Source organism: Ictidomys tridecemlineatus, chromosome 5 (genome assembly GCF_052094955.1).
Source record: "Ictidomys tridecemlineatus isolate mIctTri1 chromosome 5, mIctTri1.hap1, whole genome shotgun sequence".
Lineage (NCBI taxonomy): Eukaryota > Metazoa > Chordata > Mammalia > Rodentia > Sciuridae > Ictidomys > Ictidomys tridecemlineatus.
This window is the reverse complement of record NC_135481.1, coordinates 111,752,998-111,766,350: the sequence shown is the minus strand read 5'-3', so window position 1 is coordinate 111,766,350 and position 13,353 is coordinate 111,752,998. Positions and strand designations below refer to the sequence as shown.

General features: G+C 57.6%; 1 protein-coding gene across 1 annotated transcript in view; it reads left to right on the top strand.

Moving 5' to 3' along the window:
- The window catches only part of Ccdc88c (coiled-coil and HOOK domain protein 88C), a 114,229-nt gene that overhangs the window by 33,553 nt on the left and 67,323 nt on the right, over window positions 1-13,353 (top strand). The gene's annotated exons all lie outside the window — the stretch shown is intronic.

Genomic DNA, 13,353 nt, shown 5'->3' with positions numbered 1-13,353 from the left:
CATTATCCAGCTGTCCAAACAGATTAACTGCAGCCGCACGCAGTGCATGCAAGGGTGGGCTTGAGGTGGAGCAGCGGGCCGGACGGCACGGGCAGCCCCAGGTGGACAGCGGCTGAGTGAGGGTGCACGCCGCATGGGAGTAGGGACTGTGTCCTTGCAGTTGGGGTCAGCGTGTCTTGGGTGGGAGGAGGCGTGAGGTGGTTTTACATTCCAAAATGTGGCTGGAAGAAGGTGGGCCCTGTGTGCACCAGACGAGTGTCACGAGCCCAGTACCGTTGTGCCCAGTAATTACCCGTTCTGTACGAGTGAAGCCCAGCAGGCCAGGGCCCACGTTAGTCTGGCTGCTGGGGTGGGGCGGGGTCTGTTTCCACAGCTGCCCTCCCCTGCTCTGCACCGTCATGGCCTGTGCCTCTGCTCCAGTCTCCCTGCTCTACCTGCCTGCTAGTGTTGTGACCTGTGGCCATTCGAGGTCTAAGTGTGGTGTGCATCCCCTGGGAAGCCTCCCTAGAGGAGGTGGCACCTGCCTCTGCTCCTCCTCCGCCCCTCCTCCTCCTCCCTATCCCCCTCCTCCCCCTCCTCCTCCTCCCCATCCCCCTCCTCCCCCTCCTCCCCTCCTCCTCCCCCCCTCCTCCTTCCCCCCTCCTCCTTATCTTCCTCCTCCCCACTCCTTCTCTTCCTCCTCCTCCTCCTCCCCCTCCTTCTCTTCCTCCTCCTCCCCCTCCTTCTCTTCCTCCTCCTCTTCCTCCTCCTCTTCCTCCTCCTCTTCCTCCCTCCTTCTCTTCCTCCTCCTCACCTCCTCCTTCCCTTCCTCCCCCCTCCTCCTTCTCCCATCCTCCTCCTTCTCCCCCCTCCTTCTCTTCCTCCTCCTCCTCCCCCCTCCTTCTCTTCCTCTTCCTCCTCCCCCCCCTCCTCACAGTGCTGTGTAGGGGTCAAGGCTCCAGCCTCCACAGAAGGCCACTCAGTACCCGGGTCTGGGGGACTCTGGCAGCATCTTTGGTTTGACTTCTCGTAGACTCCGATCTGGTGGAAGTTGCTGGTGTTCAGCTCCTTGTTGCTCACAGCTGGACACGATGCTCTGGGAGGTGCTTGAAGCCCCCACAGTGGTTCTTAGTGCTGCTGGGTCTGTGAGGACCTTACCGAGAACCTTGGGGACTTTAAAAAGTCAGCAGAGGCTGGGCCTGGTGGTGCACACCTGTAACCCCAGGGACTTGGAAGGCTGAGGCAAGAGAATTGCAAGTTCCAGGCCAGGCTCAGCGATTTAGCAAGACATGAACTCAAAAAAGGGCAGGGATGTGGCTCAGTGGCCAAGTGCCCCTGGGTTCAGTCCTCAGAACCAAAAAACAAAGTCGTCAACTCGAGTTGTGGTTTCCAGACTCTTTGGGACCTTCTGTGTTTAGCAAGAGACCTGGACTCCCAGGTTGTTCCGCTCACCCTTGGTGACCCCGCATGTCACTCACCCTCTGACTCCATTTGCCGCCCTGTTCAGTCACTCAGCAGCTGTGCCTGCTGCCTCTAGAGTTGGGCGGCTTGTGCTGTCACCGTTTGTGTGCCCTCGCACTCAGTCATGTGGACTGTCGCCTTCAGAGCTGTCTGCAGAGGGGTACCCATGTCCTGGGGCCACCTAGGTCTGGCATTGCCGCCCAGGAGTGACCTGCAGGCTCCCGATCTCCCCACCCTGTTAACCTGCCCGTGCCAGCCCACTGGCCATTGTCCCCTCCCCAGAGAAGGCCACAGTTGGAGGCGGGTGAGCTGTGGCACCTGCCCCTTCCCCGTGGCTTCAGTCTCTCTTCATTCTCCCTCCTCTCAGAGACCGGGTGAGGGGTGGCCCTGGCCAGGTGGGTGTGGAGCTGATGCCCAGGGCAGTCCTGTATGAGCCCTAGGGTCCGGCCTCGCCTCGGGGGCCTGGGTGACTGGGCACCTGTGGTCACTTTGGAATGCTAACCCCAGGGGATTGGCAGCAGGCGCCTCTGCAGTGTGGCTGTTGGACAGAAAGTCCTTTCCCACCTTGGCAGGCCTTGGGGCGTCTGGGTGGCCAGCTGGGGACCGAGCCAGCGCTGCGGCTCACCCTGCTGTGGCCAGCTGTGACTCCCCTCTGCCTCTCGAGCTGAGGTGGGTTCGGGAAGACAGCTGTGGCCTCCGCACTCCATCTCTGTTGTGCAGCCCCCCAGGTCTGCCTTCCTGGCTCTGCGCTGCTGGTGAGGTTGGTGACTCCATCGGAGTCCCGGGAAGTGGGGTCCCGTCTGCCCCCTTCACCATCAGTCACATCCCGGCTCCACCCCACCCCGAGCACGGGGCGAGTAGACCAGGGCTCCGTGAGCGTCATGGAGTGAGCGCAGGCGCCGTGGCTGGGAGAGTGAGGTGGTGCCCAGAGGACAGGGGCTGAGGTCGGGTGCCAGCCAGGAGCCCACCCCACGCCCGAGTGCACCTGCCCTGGGAGAAGAACTTGGGCTCTGGGAGCTAGGACACGGTCTCTGCAGGAGAGAAGCCTGGCGCGTTCCTCCTCCACACCAACCCTGGTACTTGTGGCCCCTCGTTAGCTCATTTCACAAATGGTGATTGACCCTCCTAACGGTTGGAATTGCTGCTCCCAGGCTGGCAGGGAGACTGGAGGGTGAGGCTTTTTTGGAAGCTCAGTCCATAGCCCTGCACCAGTGGAGAGACTTACCGGTCCCTTGCCCATGGACCCTGCGGGTCTGATAGCACACATAGGTTATGACGCCTGTCACGTTTGATTACGGGTGAGTACCACCGCACCTTAATTCCTGGCGTGATGGACATCCCTATCAGCCTTGGCACTCGCTGCCTCTGCGCTCAGATCAGGCCTCCGAGTCCTCAGCCCAGCACACCAGGGAGCCACGACTGACCTCCTTTGCCTGGAACCAGCGTTAACCCCACTTTGTGACCCCTGCTCGTGTGAGAGCTCCCTCACACACGAGCAGGGCTTCGGAAAGGCTCGTCTGACCTTCGGCAGGCACTTTTGGACTTCTGGAAAGAGCCTCAGAGGTGGCCTGGGCCACCACCAGCATGGTGCTCACAGGTCACTGCATGCACTGGCCACTGGCCCTTCTGCCGGCTCTTCCTCTGCCCGTAACCCTCCGATTCCATATCCCGCTGGCTCATGCCCTAGCTGCACTTGTGTCTTGCTTGGCTCTGGTCCCTCCCAGGCCCGGGGCCCATGTCTGCAGTAGCCTTGTTTCCCGTCACTCTCAGATGTCCTGCCTGGCTTTGTTTCCCTCTCAGCACGAGGTGTCTCCTCACACACCCACAACAGGTCTTTACTTACCTCTTATCTCCCTCATGTACTGTAGTATCCTGAGCCATCAGAAGTAACTGGATCAACAGATCTTGCGTTAGCAGGTTAACCCAAGTGTGGTGGTGCACGCCTGCAATCCCAGCAGCTCAGGAGGCTGAGGTAGGAGGATCGCCAAGTTCCAGACCAGCCCTCGGCAACCTTGTGAGGCCCTAAGTGACTTAGCGAGACCCCATCTCAAAATAAATAAAAAGGGCTGGGAATGTGGCTGAGTGGTTAAGTGCCCCTGTGTTTAATCCTTAGTACCAGGAAAAAGCAAAACAAAAACCTCTAATATGCACAAAGCATGTGGCCCAGCTTCTGGTTTATTAGGCCCTCCGATTTTCACTGTTCTAAGTAGTGTCCCCTGTGCTGTGGATGGGCAGGTGTGTTTGCTGTGGGGTCCTGAGGCCTCTGTCATCACCAGACCTTCCTGCCTGTAACCACTTCCATTCAGCGGGTGGTTGGTGGGCATCTGCGTGGGCCAGCAGCAACCTGGAGTGCTGGGTGTGCTGTGCTGGCACCCAGGCAGGGTGAGGAAGGGCCTTGAAGGCTCTGCAACCGGGAGGCAGCTGGTGTACCCGGGGAATGGAGGCTTGGGTAGGGCCAGACATTGGCAGGGACCTCTGTAGGGCAGAGAGAATTGCATCAGATGGGGGTGGCCAGAGGACAGGCTGGACCACAGCTGGCCCCTCTGCTCACCCCCAGCCTGCAGCAGCCCTGATGTTGATAACATCTGTTGAGATTTTCACTTCCTGCTGAAATATTACTCGTGAAACTTGTCATTTCTTAACCTTCCTCTTCCCCGGTGTCCTGAGCTGCCCTCCTTGGGTTTCCTGCTAGAGAATAGATTCCTGGTGACGGAGCAGTTCCCTGCTCTCTAGAGGCAGCCTGGTCTCCCGAAAGCTCCGGTTGCTGCGTGAAGCTGCTGGTTGGCAGGGTGTGCCTGCTTGATGGCCCCTCTTTTGGAGGGGCGAGCAGGGCTGGCCTGGGTCAGACAGTCCTGCTTGCTGGCTGCTGTGGAGAACCAGCAGCCCCCTCTGTTCCCACAGAGCTTCTCCTGCTCCCCCACTTTCTCCGCTCACCACCCGGGGCTACACCTGTGCTGCGCAGAGCAGGCATCGCTAGGCAACCGCAGCACAGTCTCCCGCTGAGCCCAGAGCGGCCCCCACGGCCCCACAGTTCCCAACACAGGTCTCCACCAGCCGCGAAGGTGGGAGCCACCCTGGGCAGTTGTGTGTTTCCTGTTTCTCTAGAGGCTGGAGGCAAAGGAGGCCGTGGAGAGAGCTCTGTTCCTGGCCCTCAGGAGTGGAGCTCCTCATGCACACGTGCCTGTGGCCTGTGCTGGGCCTCACTTCTGGGGCAGTGGCCCTGCCTTTGCCCCCAGCAGAGCTGCTCTGGGCTGACGCAGGTATGGTGTTGCCCCCAACAGGTCGAGATCAGCGCTCAGCCAAACTACAAGTCCAGGACAGGCGTCGGGTTTTGCCGGCACCTGCTGGGGCCTGATTAGGTCCAGGCACAGTGCTTGGCTGCCTGTGGAGTAGGTGTGGTGTCTGGCAGGGGCAGAAGCTGAGGCCCAGCAGCGCCAGGTTGGTGGTGGAGCTGGCACAGTGGACCGCAGGGCTGCCTCTGTTTGGATAAGCACAGATGGGCACTCCCAGTGCAGAGGCTCTGTGCCTATCTGGTTCTCATTGTCCCATTGGACTGCAGTGGGGAGTGTCAAACCAGCCCTGTGCTGGGAGATACAATGTGGGGGTGACTTTTGCTTCTTGCAGCATTTCCAGTCCCCACTCCCAGTCCAGTTCAGATACTTGCACATCTACCTCAGGGCACCTTCTCCATATTCTTTCCCACCTCAGCTTGAGGGGGCCCTCCTTTTTAGAGCCTGTATTAGCCCATTTTCTTTTATTGTAACATAATACCTGACGTGGGTACTTTATAAAGAAGTTTGTTTAGCTCACAGTTTTGGAGACTGAGAGTCCAAGATCAGGTGACCTCTTCAGGCTTCTTGGTGGATGGTGTCACAGTGACAGGAGTACATCCTCCTAAACAAGACGGCATGAGGAATTCAGAGGCCAGCTCACTGTACCAACCCACTCTCTTTTCTGAGGTGATGTCCCCCAGTGTCCTAGTCGTCCCTCCCCCCCCCCCCCCCCCCCCCCGTCATGCAGGTTCTAGCACGCTTCCAGCCACGACCCTGGAGGGACACACCCATACCCCAGCTGTCCCTTGTGCTTCAGGGCCCCAGCTTAGACACCTCCCATCCGCTCCTGCAGGACCGTCCCCGAGCAGGGCAGTGCAGTCGCACACTCTGGCTGTGCTCCCAGCTGCCTGCGTTCACAGTCCCCAAACAAGCACACCCAAGGCACCCGCCAGAGCCCAGGGGCCGCGGTGGCCTGGATGAAGTCATGGCTGCAGCCTGCTGGGGGAGCTCTGCCCGCCTTCCAGAGCAGTGCTGGGGGGCTCCGCTGACTGGGGGCGGTGCCCCCTGTCCAGTGATGCTCACAGGGAGGCCTGTTTGGGCTGGGGCCTGGGGTGGTGGACTGGCGGCCTTTCCTGTCCCCACAGGCCAGGGCAGGTTGGTGGCTGCCAGGTGCTCTCTGCCACTTCTGCTCTGCCGTGCGCCCTGGGAGTAGGGACCTGATGGCAGCAGCTCGGGCAGTGGGTGGGGTGGCAGCGTGTGGGGCTACTGCACTGCCCTGCAGAATCGTCCCCTCTGGAGCTTGCTGCTGCTGTGCCCAGGGAAGCCCGCGCCTCCTGGCTGGTGGCTCGCCCATCCCACCCACTCTGCAAGCTGCAGCGCCCCTGGCCACGCCCCTCTGCCCGCCCCTACCTCCCACCAGCAGACCCTGGGCTTTTCCAAGAAGCTCAGAGGAAGGCGCCCACCAGCCAGAGCGGGTCACTGGCCGAGGGCGGCCCTCTGCCCAGCACTCGTGCTGTCCTCCTGGCTGGGAGGGGAGCTCAGGAGGGTGCAGACCCTTGAAGCACAAACCCTCCCCCTTCCCGTGGCCAGGCCTCCAGGTCCTCCTTCCCCTCCCCCAAGGCCACTCCTGGTGGGGCTCTGGGTGTGGTACAGGGAACCCTGGGGCAGAGTCCAAGGACACCTGGCTTCAGACCTGTTCCAGGCCTGGCCTCCTGGCCCTGCAGGTGTCCACTGGCATCCTCCCCGGGCCCTGATGTTGGCCAGGCTCTGCACGCAGTGTCCACGCTTGGAAGGCCTCCGTTGCTTGGAACTCACTGTGGTTGCCAGTGACTCCACTGCAGGTCGGTCAGCTGTTGGTGACCAGGTGGGCATCGCTTGTCGGTGGCTCCGGGAGCTCTGTTCTCAGACAGAAGTTACTTTCCGAGGACAGAGCTCTGGGCTGTGCCAGCCCCTCCACCATCTTTGGTCTTGGGGCTCAGAACCCGGCCTGTTGGCATCAGAGCAGCCCCGGGCATCACACAGCCCTAAAGGGAAGGGGACAGGTGCTCCTGGGGTACCTGAAGTGTCCCCAGGCTCGTCCCTGTTGGGATTCCCTGGGTTCTTCCTGGACACGGAGCCTGCCTGTGTGTCAGAGCCGGCAGCCGTTGGGTTCATGACACGGAACACGTGCTCTGTCCTCTTGCCTGGCGCCCCTCCCCTTCCCAGCTCTTCCCTCCACCCTCTGAAGGAGCCCAAGGCCCCTGGAGACTGTGGAGTCCTAATCCTGTTAACAGACAAGGGATGGCTCAGAGAGGGATGGACTTGCCCCTGGTCACACAGCAAGTTAAAGGCAGGAGTCAGTGGCTTCACCCTCATCAGTGGTGGTGGGCTTCCAGGGGCCCCTGCCCCCAGCCCCCGCAGTCCTCTTCCTCCTCCATCAGTCCAGAGGACATACTTCTCTTACTTTCTGTGTACAGCGAATGGGCTTGTGTTTGTTTCTGTGCACAGCTGCGAGGACAGGCTTGGGCCGAGTTCCAGGGAGGGTTGTTGGTGGTGTTGTCACCTCAGGCAGGCCTTAAAATGGCTGGGTACTGTACGCAGCGTGGCCTAATTAAGGGAGCCAGTGCTTTGCAGATGGAGCTGGTTTCTGGCCCTGGGGACCTCGGGTTAATTGATAGGAGGTGGGACAGATGGATTGAGTCTGTCGGTGGCTTAACGGGGAGCTGTCAACACAGAAGCGGGCTCTTTATGCTCTCCTCTACTTGCTGGCTTTGCCAGGGTGGCCTGCCCCAGCCAGAGGGCCTCGGCGGAGCCAGAGTAAGCTCGCCCTGGGGACCCGGCTCTGAGCAGAGTGGGAGAAATCATTGCTCAAATCCTCACTTACTTTCCTCCCTGCAGCTAAGTTGGAAAATGGTGCTCCTGGCCGTGAGGTTTCCAAAAAGCGGCTGTGGCCCTTGGTTTGAGTCCCCCTTTCCCTCGGAAGGGGTGGCTGGGCTGAGGTGGGCTGTTGAGTGACAGTACTGAAGATGCGTGGCAGGTGTCACCCCCACAGGGTGCCCAGGTTTGGGCCATGGGGAGAGGCCATGCAGACCCCGACCCCTCAGTCTGCATCCTGCTGTGAGACCTGGGGACCCACGTGTGCTTTGGGTCCTTCGGGTGGGAAGTGTTGGTGATACTTGCCCTGGCCACCTCGTGGGAGTGTTGGGGGAGGAAAGGAGACAGGACCTCTCTCTGGTGGCTGTTTGTGGTTGGGGACGTGAGGTTGGTTGGCCCCAGTGCCATTTGCAGGTGGTTTTGGCTGAAGCCCATTCAGGGTGCTCTCTCGGCCAGATCAAGGTGAGAGGTTTTGTGAGGTGGGTCACAGGGTGCGCAGAGTGTGTGTGGAACTGTCTCGGCTCGGGGTGTCTGTGGGCCCTGTTGGTCTCACCTGCCCGCACCTAGCTTCCGGGGTAGGTGTCCTGCTGGGCTGTGAGCACTGCCCCTTTCCTGGAGCCCCTGGACACATTTGCATACAGGTGGGGCCTTCCTGGGGGGAGTCCTTCTGTAGTCTGGGCTTAGAAATTCATCTTGTTTCACTGACTTTGCTCAAATGATTGCATTTGGTCCTTTGGGTGCTGGGGGAGCTGGGGGTGCTGGGACGCAGTGCTCTACCTCTGAGCTGCCTCTCCAGCCTCATATTTGGGGCTTTACAATCAGAAAGCACGGTGTATTCAGACCAGCCTTAAAATTCCCTTTCAAATATTTCTTTTAATTTGTGTCCAATATTCCACTTACACGAGTGATGGAAAATTATAAACGGATTCCAAACTAACTCCTTCCCCCTCCCACTTTGAAGGGTTTTTAACTTGCGCTCGCAGCTCCAAGCTGTGCATCTTGAGGAATATGGTGTCAGACTTTGCCAGGTTTCTGGGCAGAGGAACCAAGTGAGCAGAGAACCACCGTCTCCGCTGCAGGGCAAAGCAGCTGCTTTTCAGGACGCGATCCTCTGTCACTGTGGCGGAGAGGAGACACCTCCCACACAGGCGGCTTTCAAAACCGTACTCAGTACAGAACTTGAGGAGTATTTTCCAATCTATTTTTCCAACTGTCACTATTAGCAGCTTTTTGCCGGCTGAGTGGGGGTCTGACAGGCCAAATGTGGGTGCTCCATGCAGATGAAGCCGCGGCAGCCTGGCGGGAGGGTCCCATGTGATTATGAGCACTGGGCGCTGCATGGAAGAGGTGACGTTTCAGCCGGACGGGTGAGGAAGAGCACCCTGGTGGGTGGCGCACACGCAGGCTTGACCTGTTCTTGCGCTCGGCAGACAGGACACTTGCTGGTGCTGTCCTTCGCCTCAGGAACTCTGTGGCTGCTGTCCCTGTGCTGTGGCTCGCCCCCGCCCTGCCCCTGCCCTACCCAGTGCCCTTGGCTCTCAGGAGGCGCCAGGTGTGTGTCCTTTGAGTACTGGCACCCACACGAGGCCCAGGGTCACACTGGCCCTCACACAGACTGGCTTCACCCCCTTCTGCTTTTCAGTCTCCACCCAGAGAGCGTGGGCAGGTCAGCAGCGGCCTTCCTTGGGTCTGGTTTGTTTTTTTGTCCTGGAGATTGAACCCAGGGGTGCTTAGCCACACCCCCGCCCTTTTCATTTTTATTTTGAGACTGGGTCTTGCTAAGTTGCTGAGGCTGGCCTTGAACTTGGGATCCTCCTGCCTCAGCCTGGGATTATAGGCTTTGCCACCCCGCTTAGCCTCCTTAGGGCTTTTTGTTGTTGTTGGTTGGTTGTTTGGTACAGGGAATTGAACTCGGGGGCCCTCGACCACTGAGCCACGTCCCCAGCCCTATTTTGTATCTTATTTAGAGACAGGGTCTCCCTGAGGTGCTTAGCGCCTTGCTTTTGCTGAGGCTGGCTTTGAACTTGCGATTCTCTTGCCTCAGCCTCCCCAGCCGCTGGATTACAGTGCCCACCGTGCCCACCGTGCCGGCCTCCTTAGGCTTTTATTTCCGCCGGTGGAAGCTCATTCCACTGCTCGGACCATCCCCGTCTCCGTGGCAACCTTCACGTCACTGCTCCTCCTGGAGCCGCTGCCGGGGGTGTGTCGTGACTTTCCTGGGGTTCCCCTCGCTGTGGCCTCTGCGTTGACAGCTCCCACTCCCTCCCCCACCCTCAGAGGCTCCTTCCAAGGACCTCCACATTTGTCCTCGGGCAGCATTGATCCTGCCCTCCTGACACATGATCGAGCAGTGACATCGTGCATTTTCATTTGGGGGAGAAAAAGATTTTTTCTCGTTTTTCATGGAGTCATTGTTCTTGATCCAGCTGTCCCCAGGTTTTCAGTGGAGACCAAAGCTGACCTCCCCTTGCTCACACGTGGCTCGGACAGGGCCGTGTGTCTGTCCCGGCTGTGGGAAGGATGGCCCTCTATCTGAGTGAGTTGGGGACAGGCGGCCTGGCTAGGGATAGGGCTTTCCTCGAAGCCCCTACTAGCTCAGGTAGTGGGGTGGACCTCCTGGGACACCAAGTCTGTGTCTCTAAGGGGCATGGGCCTCTGTCTCTGGGAAGCATCTGTGGCCAGCATCTGTCCCTCCCCTTGTGTTTCCTGGTGGGGCTGCTGTTTGCTTTATTGCGGGGATTTTAAAATGGCAGTGCATTTCGTCTGTCACTGTGGGTGCTTGTGAGTTGTCCTAGAGGAAGGGACGATAACCGTCTGGTCTTCTATTGGGTCTCTTCCTAGCTCAGAGCTGGTAAGTAGCTGCCTCCAGCTGCAGTTCTCTGAGGGCAGCTGTGCCACCAGGTTAGGTTATTTTAATTTAAGGTGATGTGACCCTATTGCACCGTCTTTAGGAGGTGCTAGGGAAGCTTGGTGGGGACCTGATTGCTCTAGTAAAGAACACCCTGTCATTTTGGTCTGTGTCCTTTGGGGTTTCTGCTCCACCGAACACGCAGTCAGCAGCGTTCCTACACCGTGTGTCCTCTGCTTGCTCTGTGCTTCTGCTCTCAGACGCTGTTCTGCAGTGACCCTGAGAGCCACCGCTGCAGGCCTTGAGGTCACACAGCACTGCCTCACCTCCCCCACTGAAGGTCGGGGTCAGGGAGCCGATTCTGAGGGGGAGGGCAGCCTCCTGGGCTCCAGATGCTGCCCCTGGGTCCCGCCACCAGCTGGGGTGACAGAAGCTTCCTGGGAGGGTCCTGGCCTCTCCTTGGCCGTGGCTGATTGAGAAGATCAATGTTTGAGTTTTGTGGCTGAGTGGTGTCTTCTATTAGGAAGTACTTTCCAGCCCTGTGTAGCCTGGGCCTTGAGCTGCCCCTGCAGGACACAGACAGACAGACAGACAGACAGACACCCACACCCACACACACGGTTTTCTTTCTTAGTTGGTCTCTGGGAGGGATATTTGCAGCAGTTAACTGCCAGTGGGTCACCCCAGGATGCAGCTGGTCCCCACTTATTTATGAAAAGGAAACTCCGGAGTTTCCCCAGCATCTTGTGTGGGGATCTGAAGGCCCACCCACTTGAGGGGGACGGGGAAGGGGCACAAGATCCACCCTTGATTGTGATCTTTGCACCCTACCCCAACTGCTTGCTCTGTGGGGGAGGTCTCTGGGAGGACCAGACCGAGGCCTGAGCTGCACGGTGGCCTGTCCCTGGTCTGTCTGTGGTGTTTCAAGGTGGCACGAGCAGGGCCAGTTGGCAGATCTTGAGGGGCTGTCCAGAGCGTACCACCGGGCCCCTCTCCAGCATCGCAGGGCCTGCCCCTCGCACCCGGCTGGGGTGAGACCAGGTGTCCCAGCAGACCCATGTTGCCTGCGCCTCCACAGTGGCCCTCTGTTCCCAGTGCCAGCAGGGAGGGTCCCCTCGTCAGCACCCTGCTCACGTCCCTGCTAGACTGAGGGCCTGGTCTGTCCCCCCGGAGGCCCTTCCACTGCAGGTTTTCTAGGGAAAACAAAGGTGTGAGGGGACTCGTGGGCCACCAGTCCCCATCACTGGTGCTGGGTGGTCTCTAGCGACCTGTGGCTGTGTCAGGGCCTCAAGATGTGGCTGGTGTGTCTGAGGAAGTGGCTGTATCATGTTAGTTAACTTCAAAATAAAGCAGATTCTCGATTCAGTTAGAGGAAAATGATGTCGGGTTTGGACCAGCTCGGCTCAGGAATAGCAGTCTTTTTTCCACTGTAAGTTTCATGAAATTTGCATGCAACTCAGGGTTTCCAGTGGAGATTCAGCATTCAAATTGAGGTGTGCTGTAAAACACACCCGAATTATAAAAGTTAAAAAAAGAAAAAACCCACACTGAATTTCAAATACAGCATGAACAAAACATGGGATTTTTCAACAGTGCATTTTATATTATGTGTTGAGATGATTATATTTTAGATAATGGGCTTAATTTGAGTATATTCTTAGAATAATTCTGCCTGTTCTGTTTACTTTTTAAAAGGTGGCTACTAGGAAATTTGAAATTAATGTCTCAAGTTACGCACCTGGCCTGAGTCTGCTTTTCTGGAATGTGATGGATTGTCTTTTAGGGAAACTAGTTCAGGGTTTGGAGGCATTTTTGGCCATAGGGTCAGGTCTTGGGAGGCCCATGTTTTTTTAATTTTTAATTTTATTTTATTTTTAAGAGTGAAAGGAGTAGGATTTATCAAGTGTGAAGAATAGAATTGGAGGTCTTGCAGGGACAGGGGGGACCTCTGACAGGGGTTGCCCCTCCCCAAGGTGTTTTGAAAGACACAAAATTTTAAAAATATTTTTTTCCCTTTTTCAATTTATTTATTTTTGCGGTACTAGGGATCAAAAAACCTTTCCTTAATTGCAAAATGTGTTTCTTATGGGGAAAATTAGAAACTATGGATTAAATGAAATTAAACGGAAGGTGAATACTGAGGTTTCCTAGGATACTTTCTGTCAGTATTTTGCTTAGATTATCATTAGCATAAAAGTACCACTTTCTTAAGATTAGTTCAGAAACAAAACAAAAGCAGACATGGTTCTGCTGGGGCACCTGGTCCCACCCCAGCCGGGTGCGAGGGGCAGGCCCTGCGATGCTGGAGAGTGGCCCATGTAGTCTCATTTATCAACTTGTGTACCGGGATGGAGGACCGAGGGATCCCAAGACTTGGATGGTGGCGACAGGACAGCAGCCAGGAATTGGAAAGGGAGGGCAGATGGTGGGCGAAGGTGACCTTGGTTCTCTCCCAAGGTGGCCCGAGCCCTGGAAATAGCCCTTTATCTTGTGTAAAACTGGGTTCTTCCCTCTGATTTGTGAAAAGCTGGACGCACTGGCAGGGAAGGAGCCCGCCTGGCCTGAGACATGCTGTGGGAGGTGCGGGCGGGGCTGGTCTAGAGCGGAGCCCATGAAAGACCCCGGGAGACGGCATGGCGGAGGGACTGTCCTGACCTTTCTTCCCAGGCCCTTGGTGTGAGGGCCAGGAGCAGCTTCTGCCTCCCCTGCCACCTCTACTCAGAGTAGCCCTGATGGCTTCCTGTCGCAGGATGTAGCCTCTGTCAGCAGGTCTCCTCCCCTAGGACTTGGGCCTTAAACAGTGCAATGCCTGGATCCTTGATCCTGAGGTTGAGGAGCCTGGGGACTTCATGATTCCTGATCTCTCTGGGGAGCATCTCTAACTCCTATTCTCTGTTCTGTTTTAATCGCATAAGATACAATAAAAATAATTAGGGATAT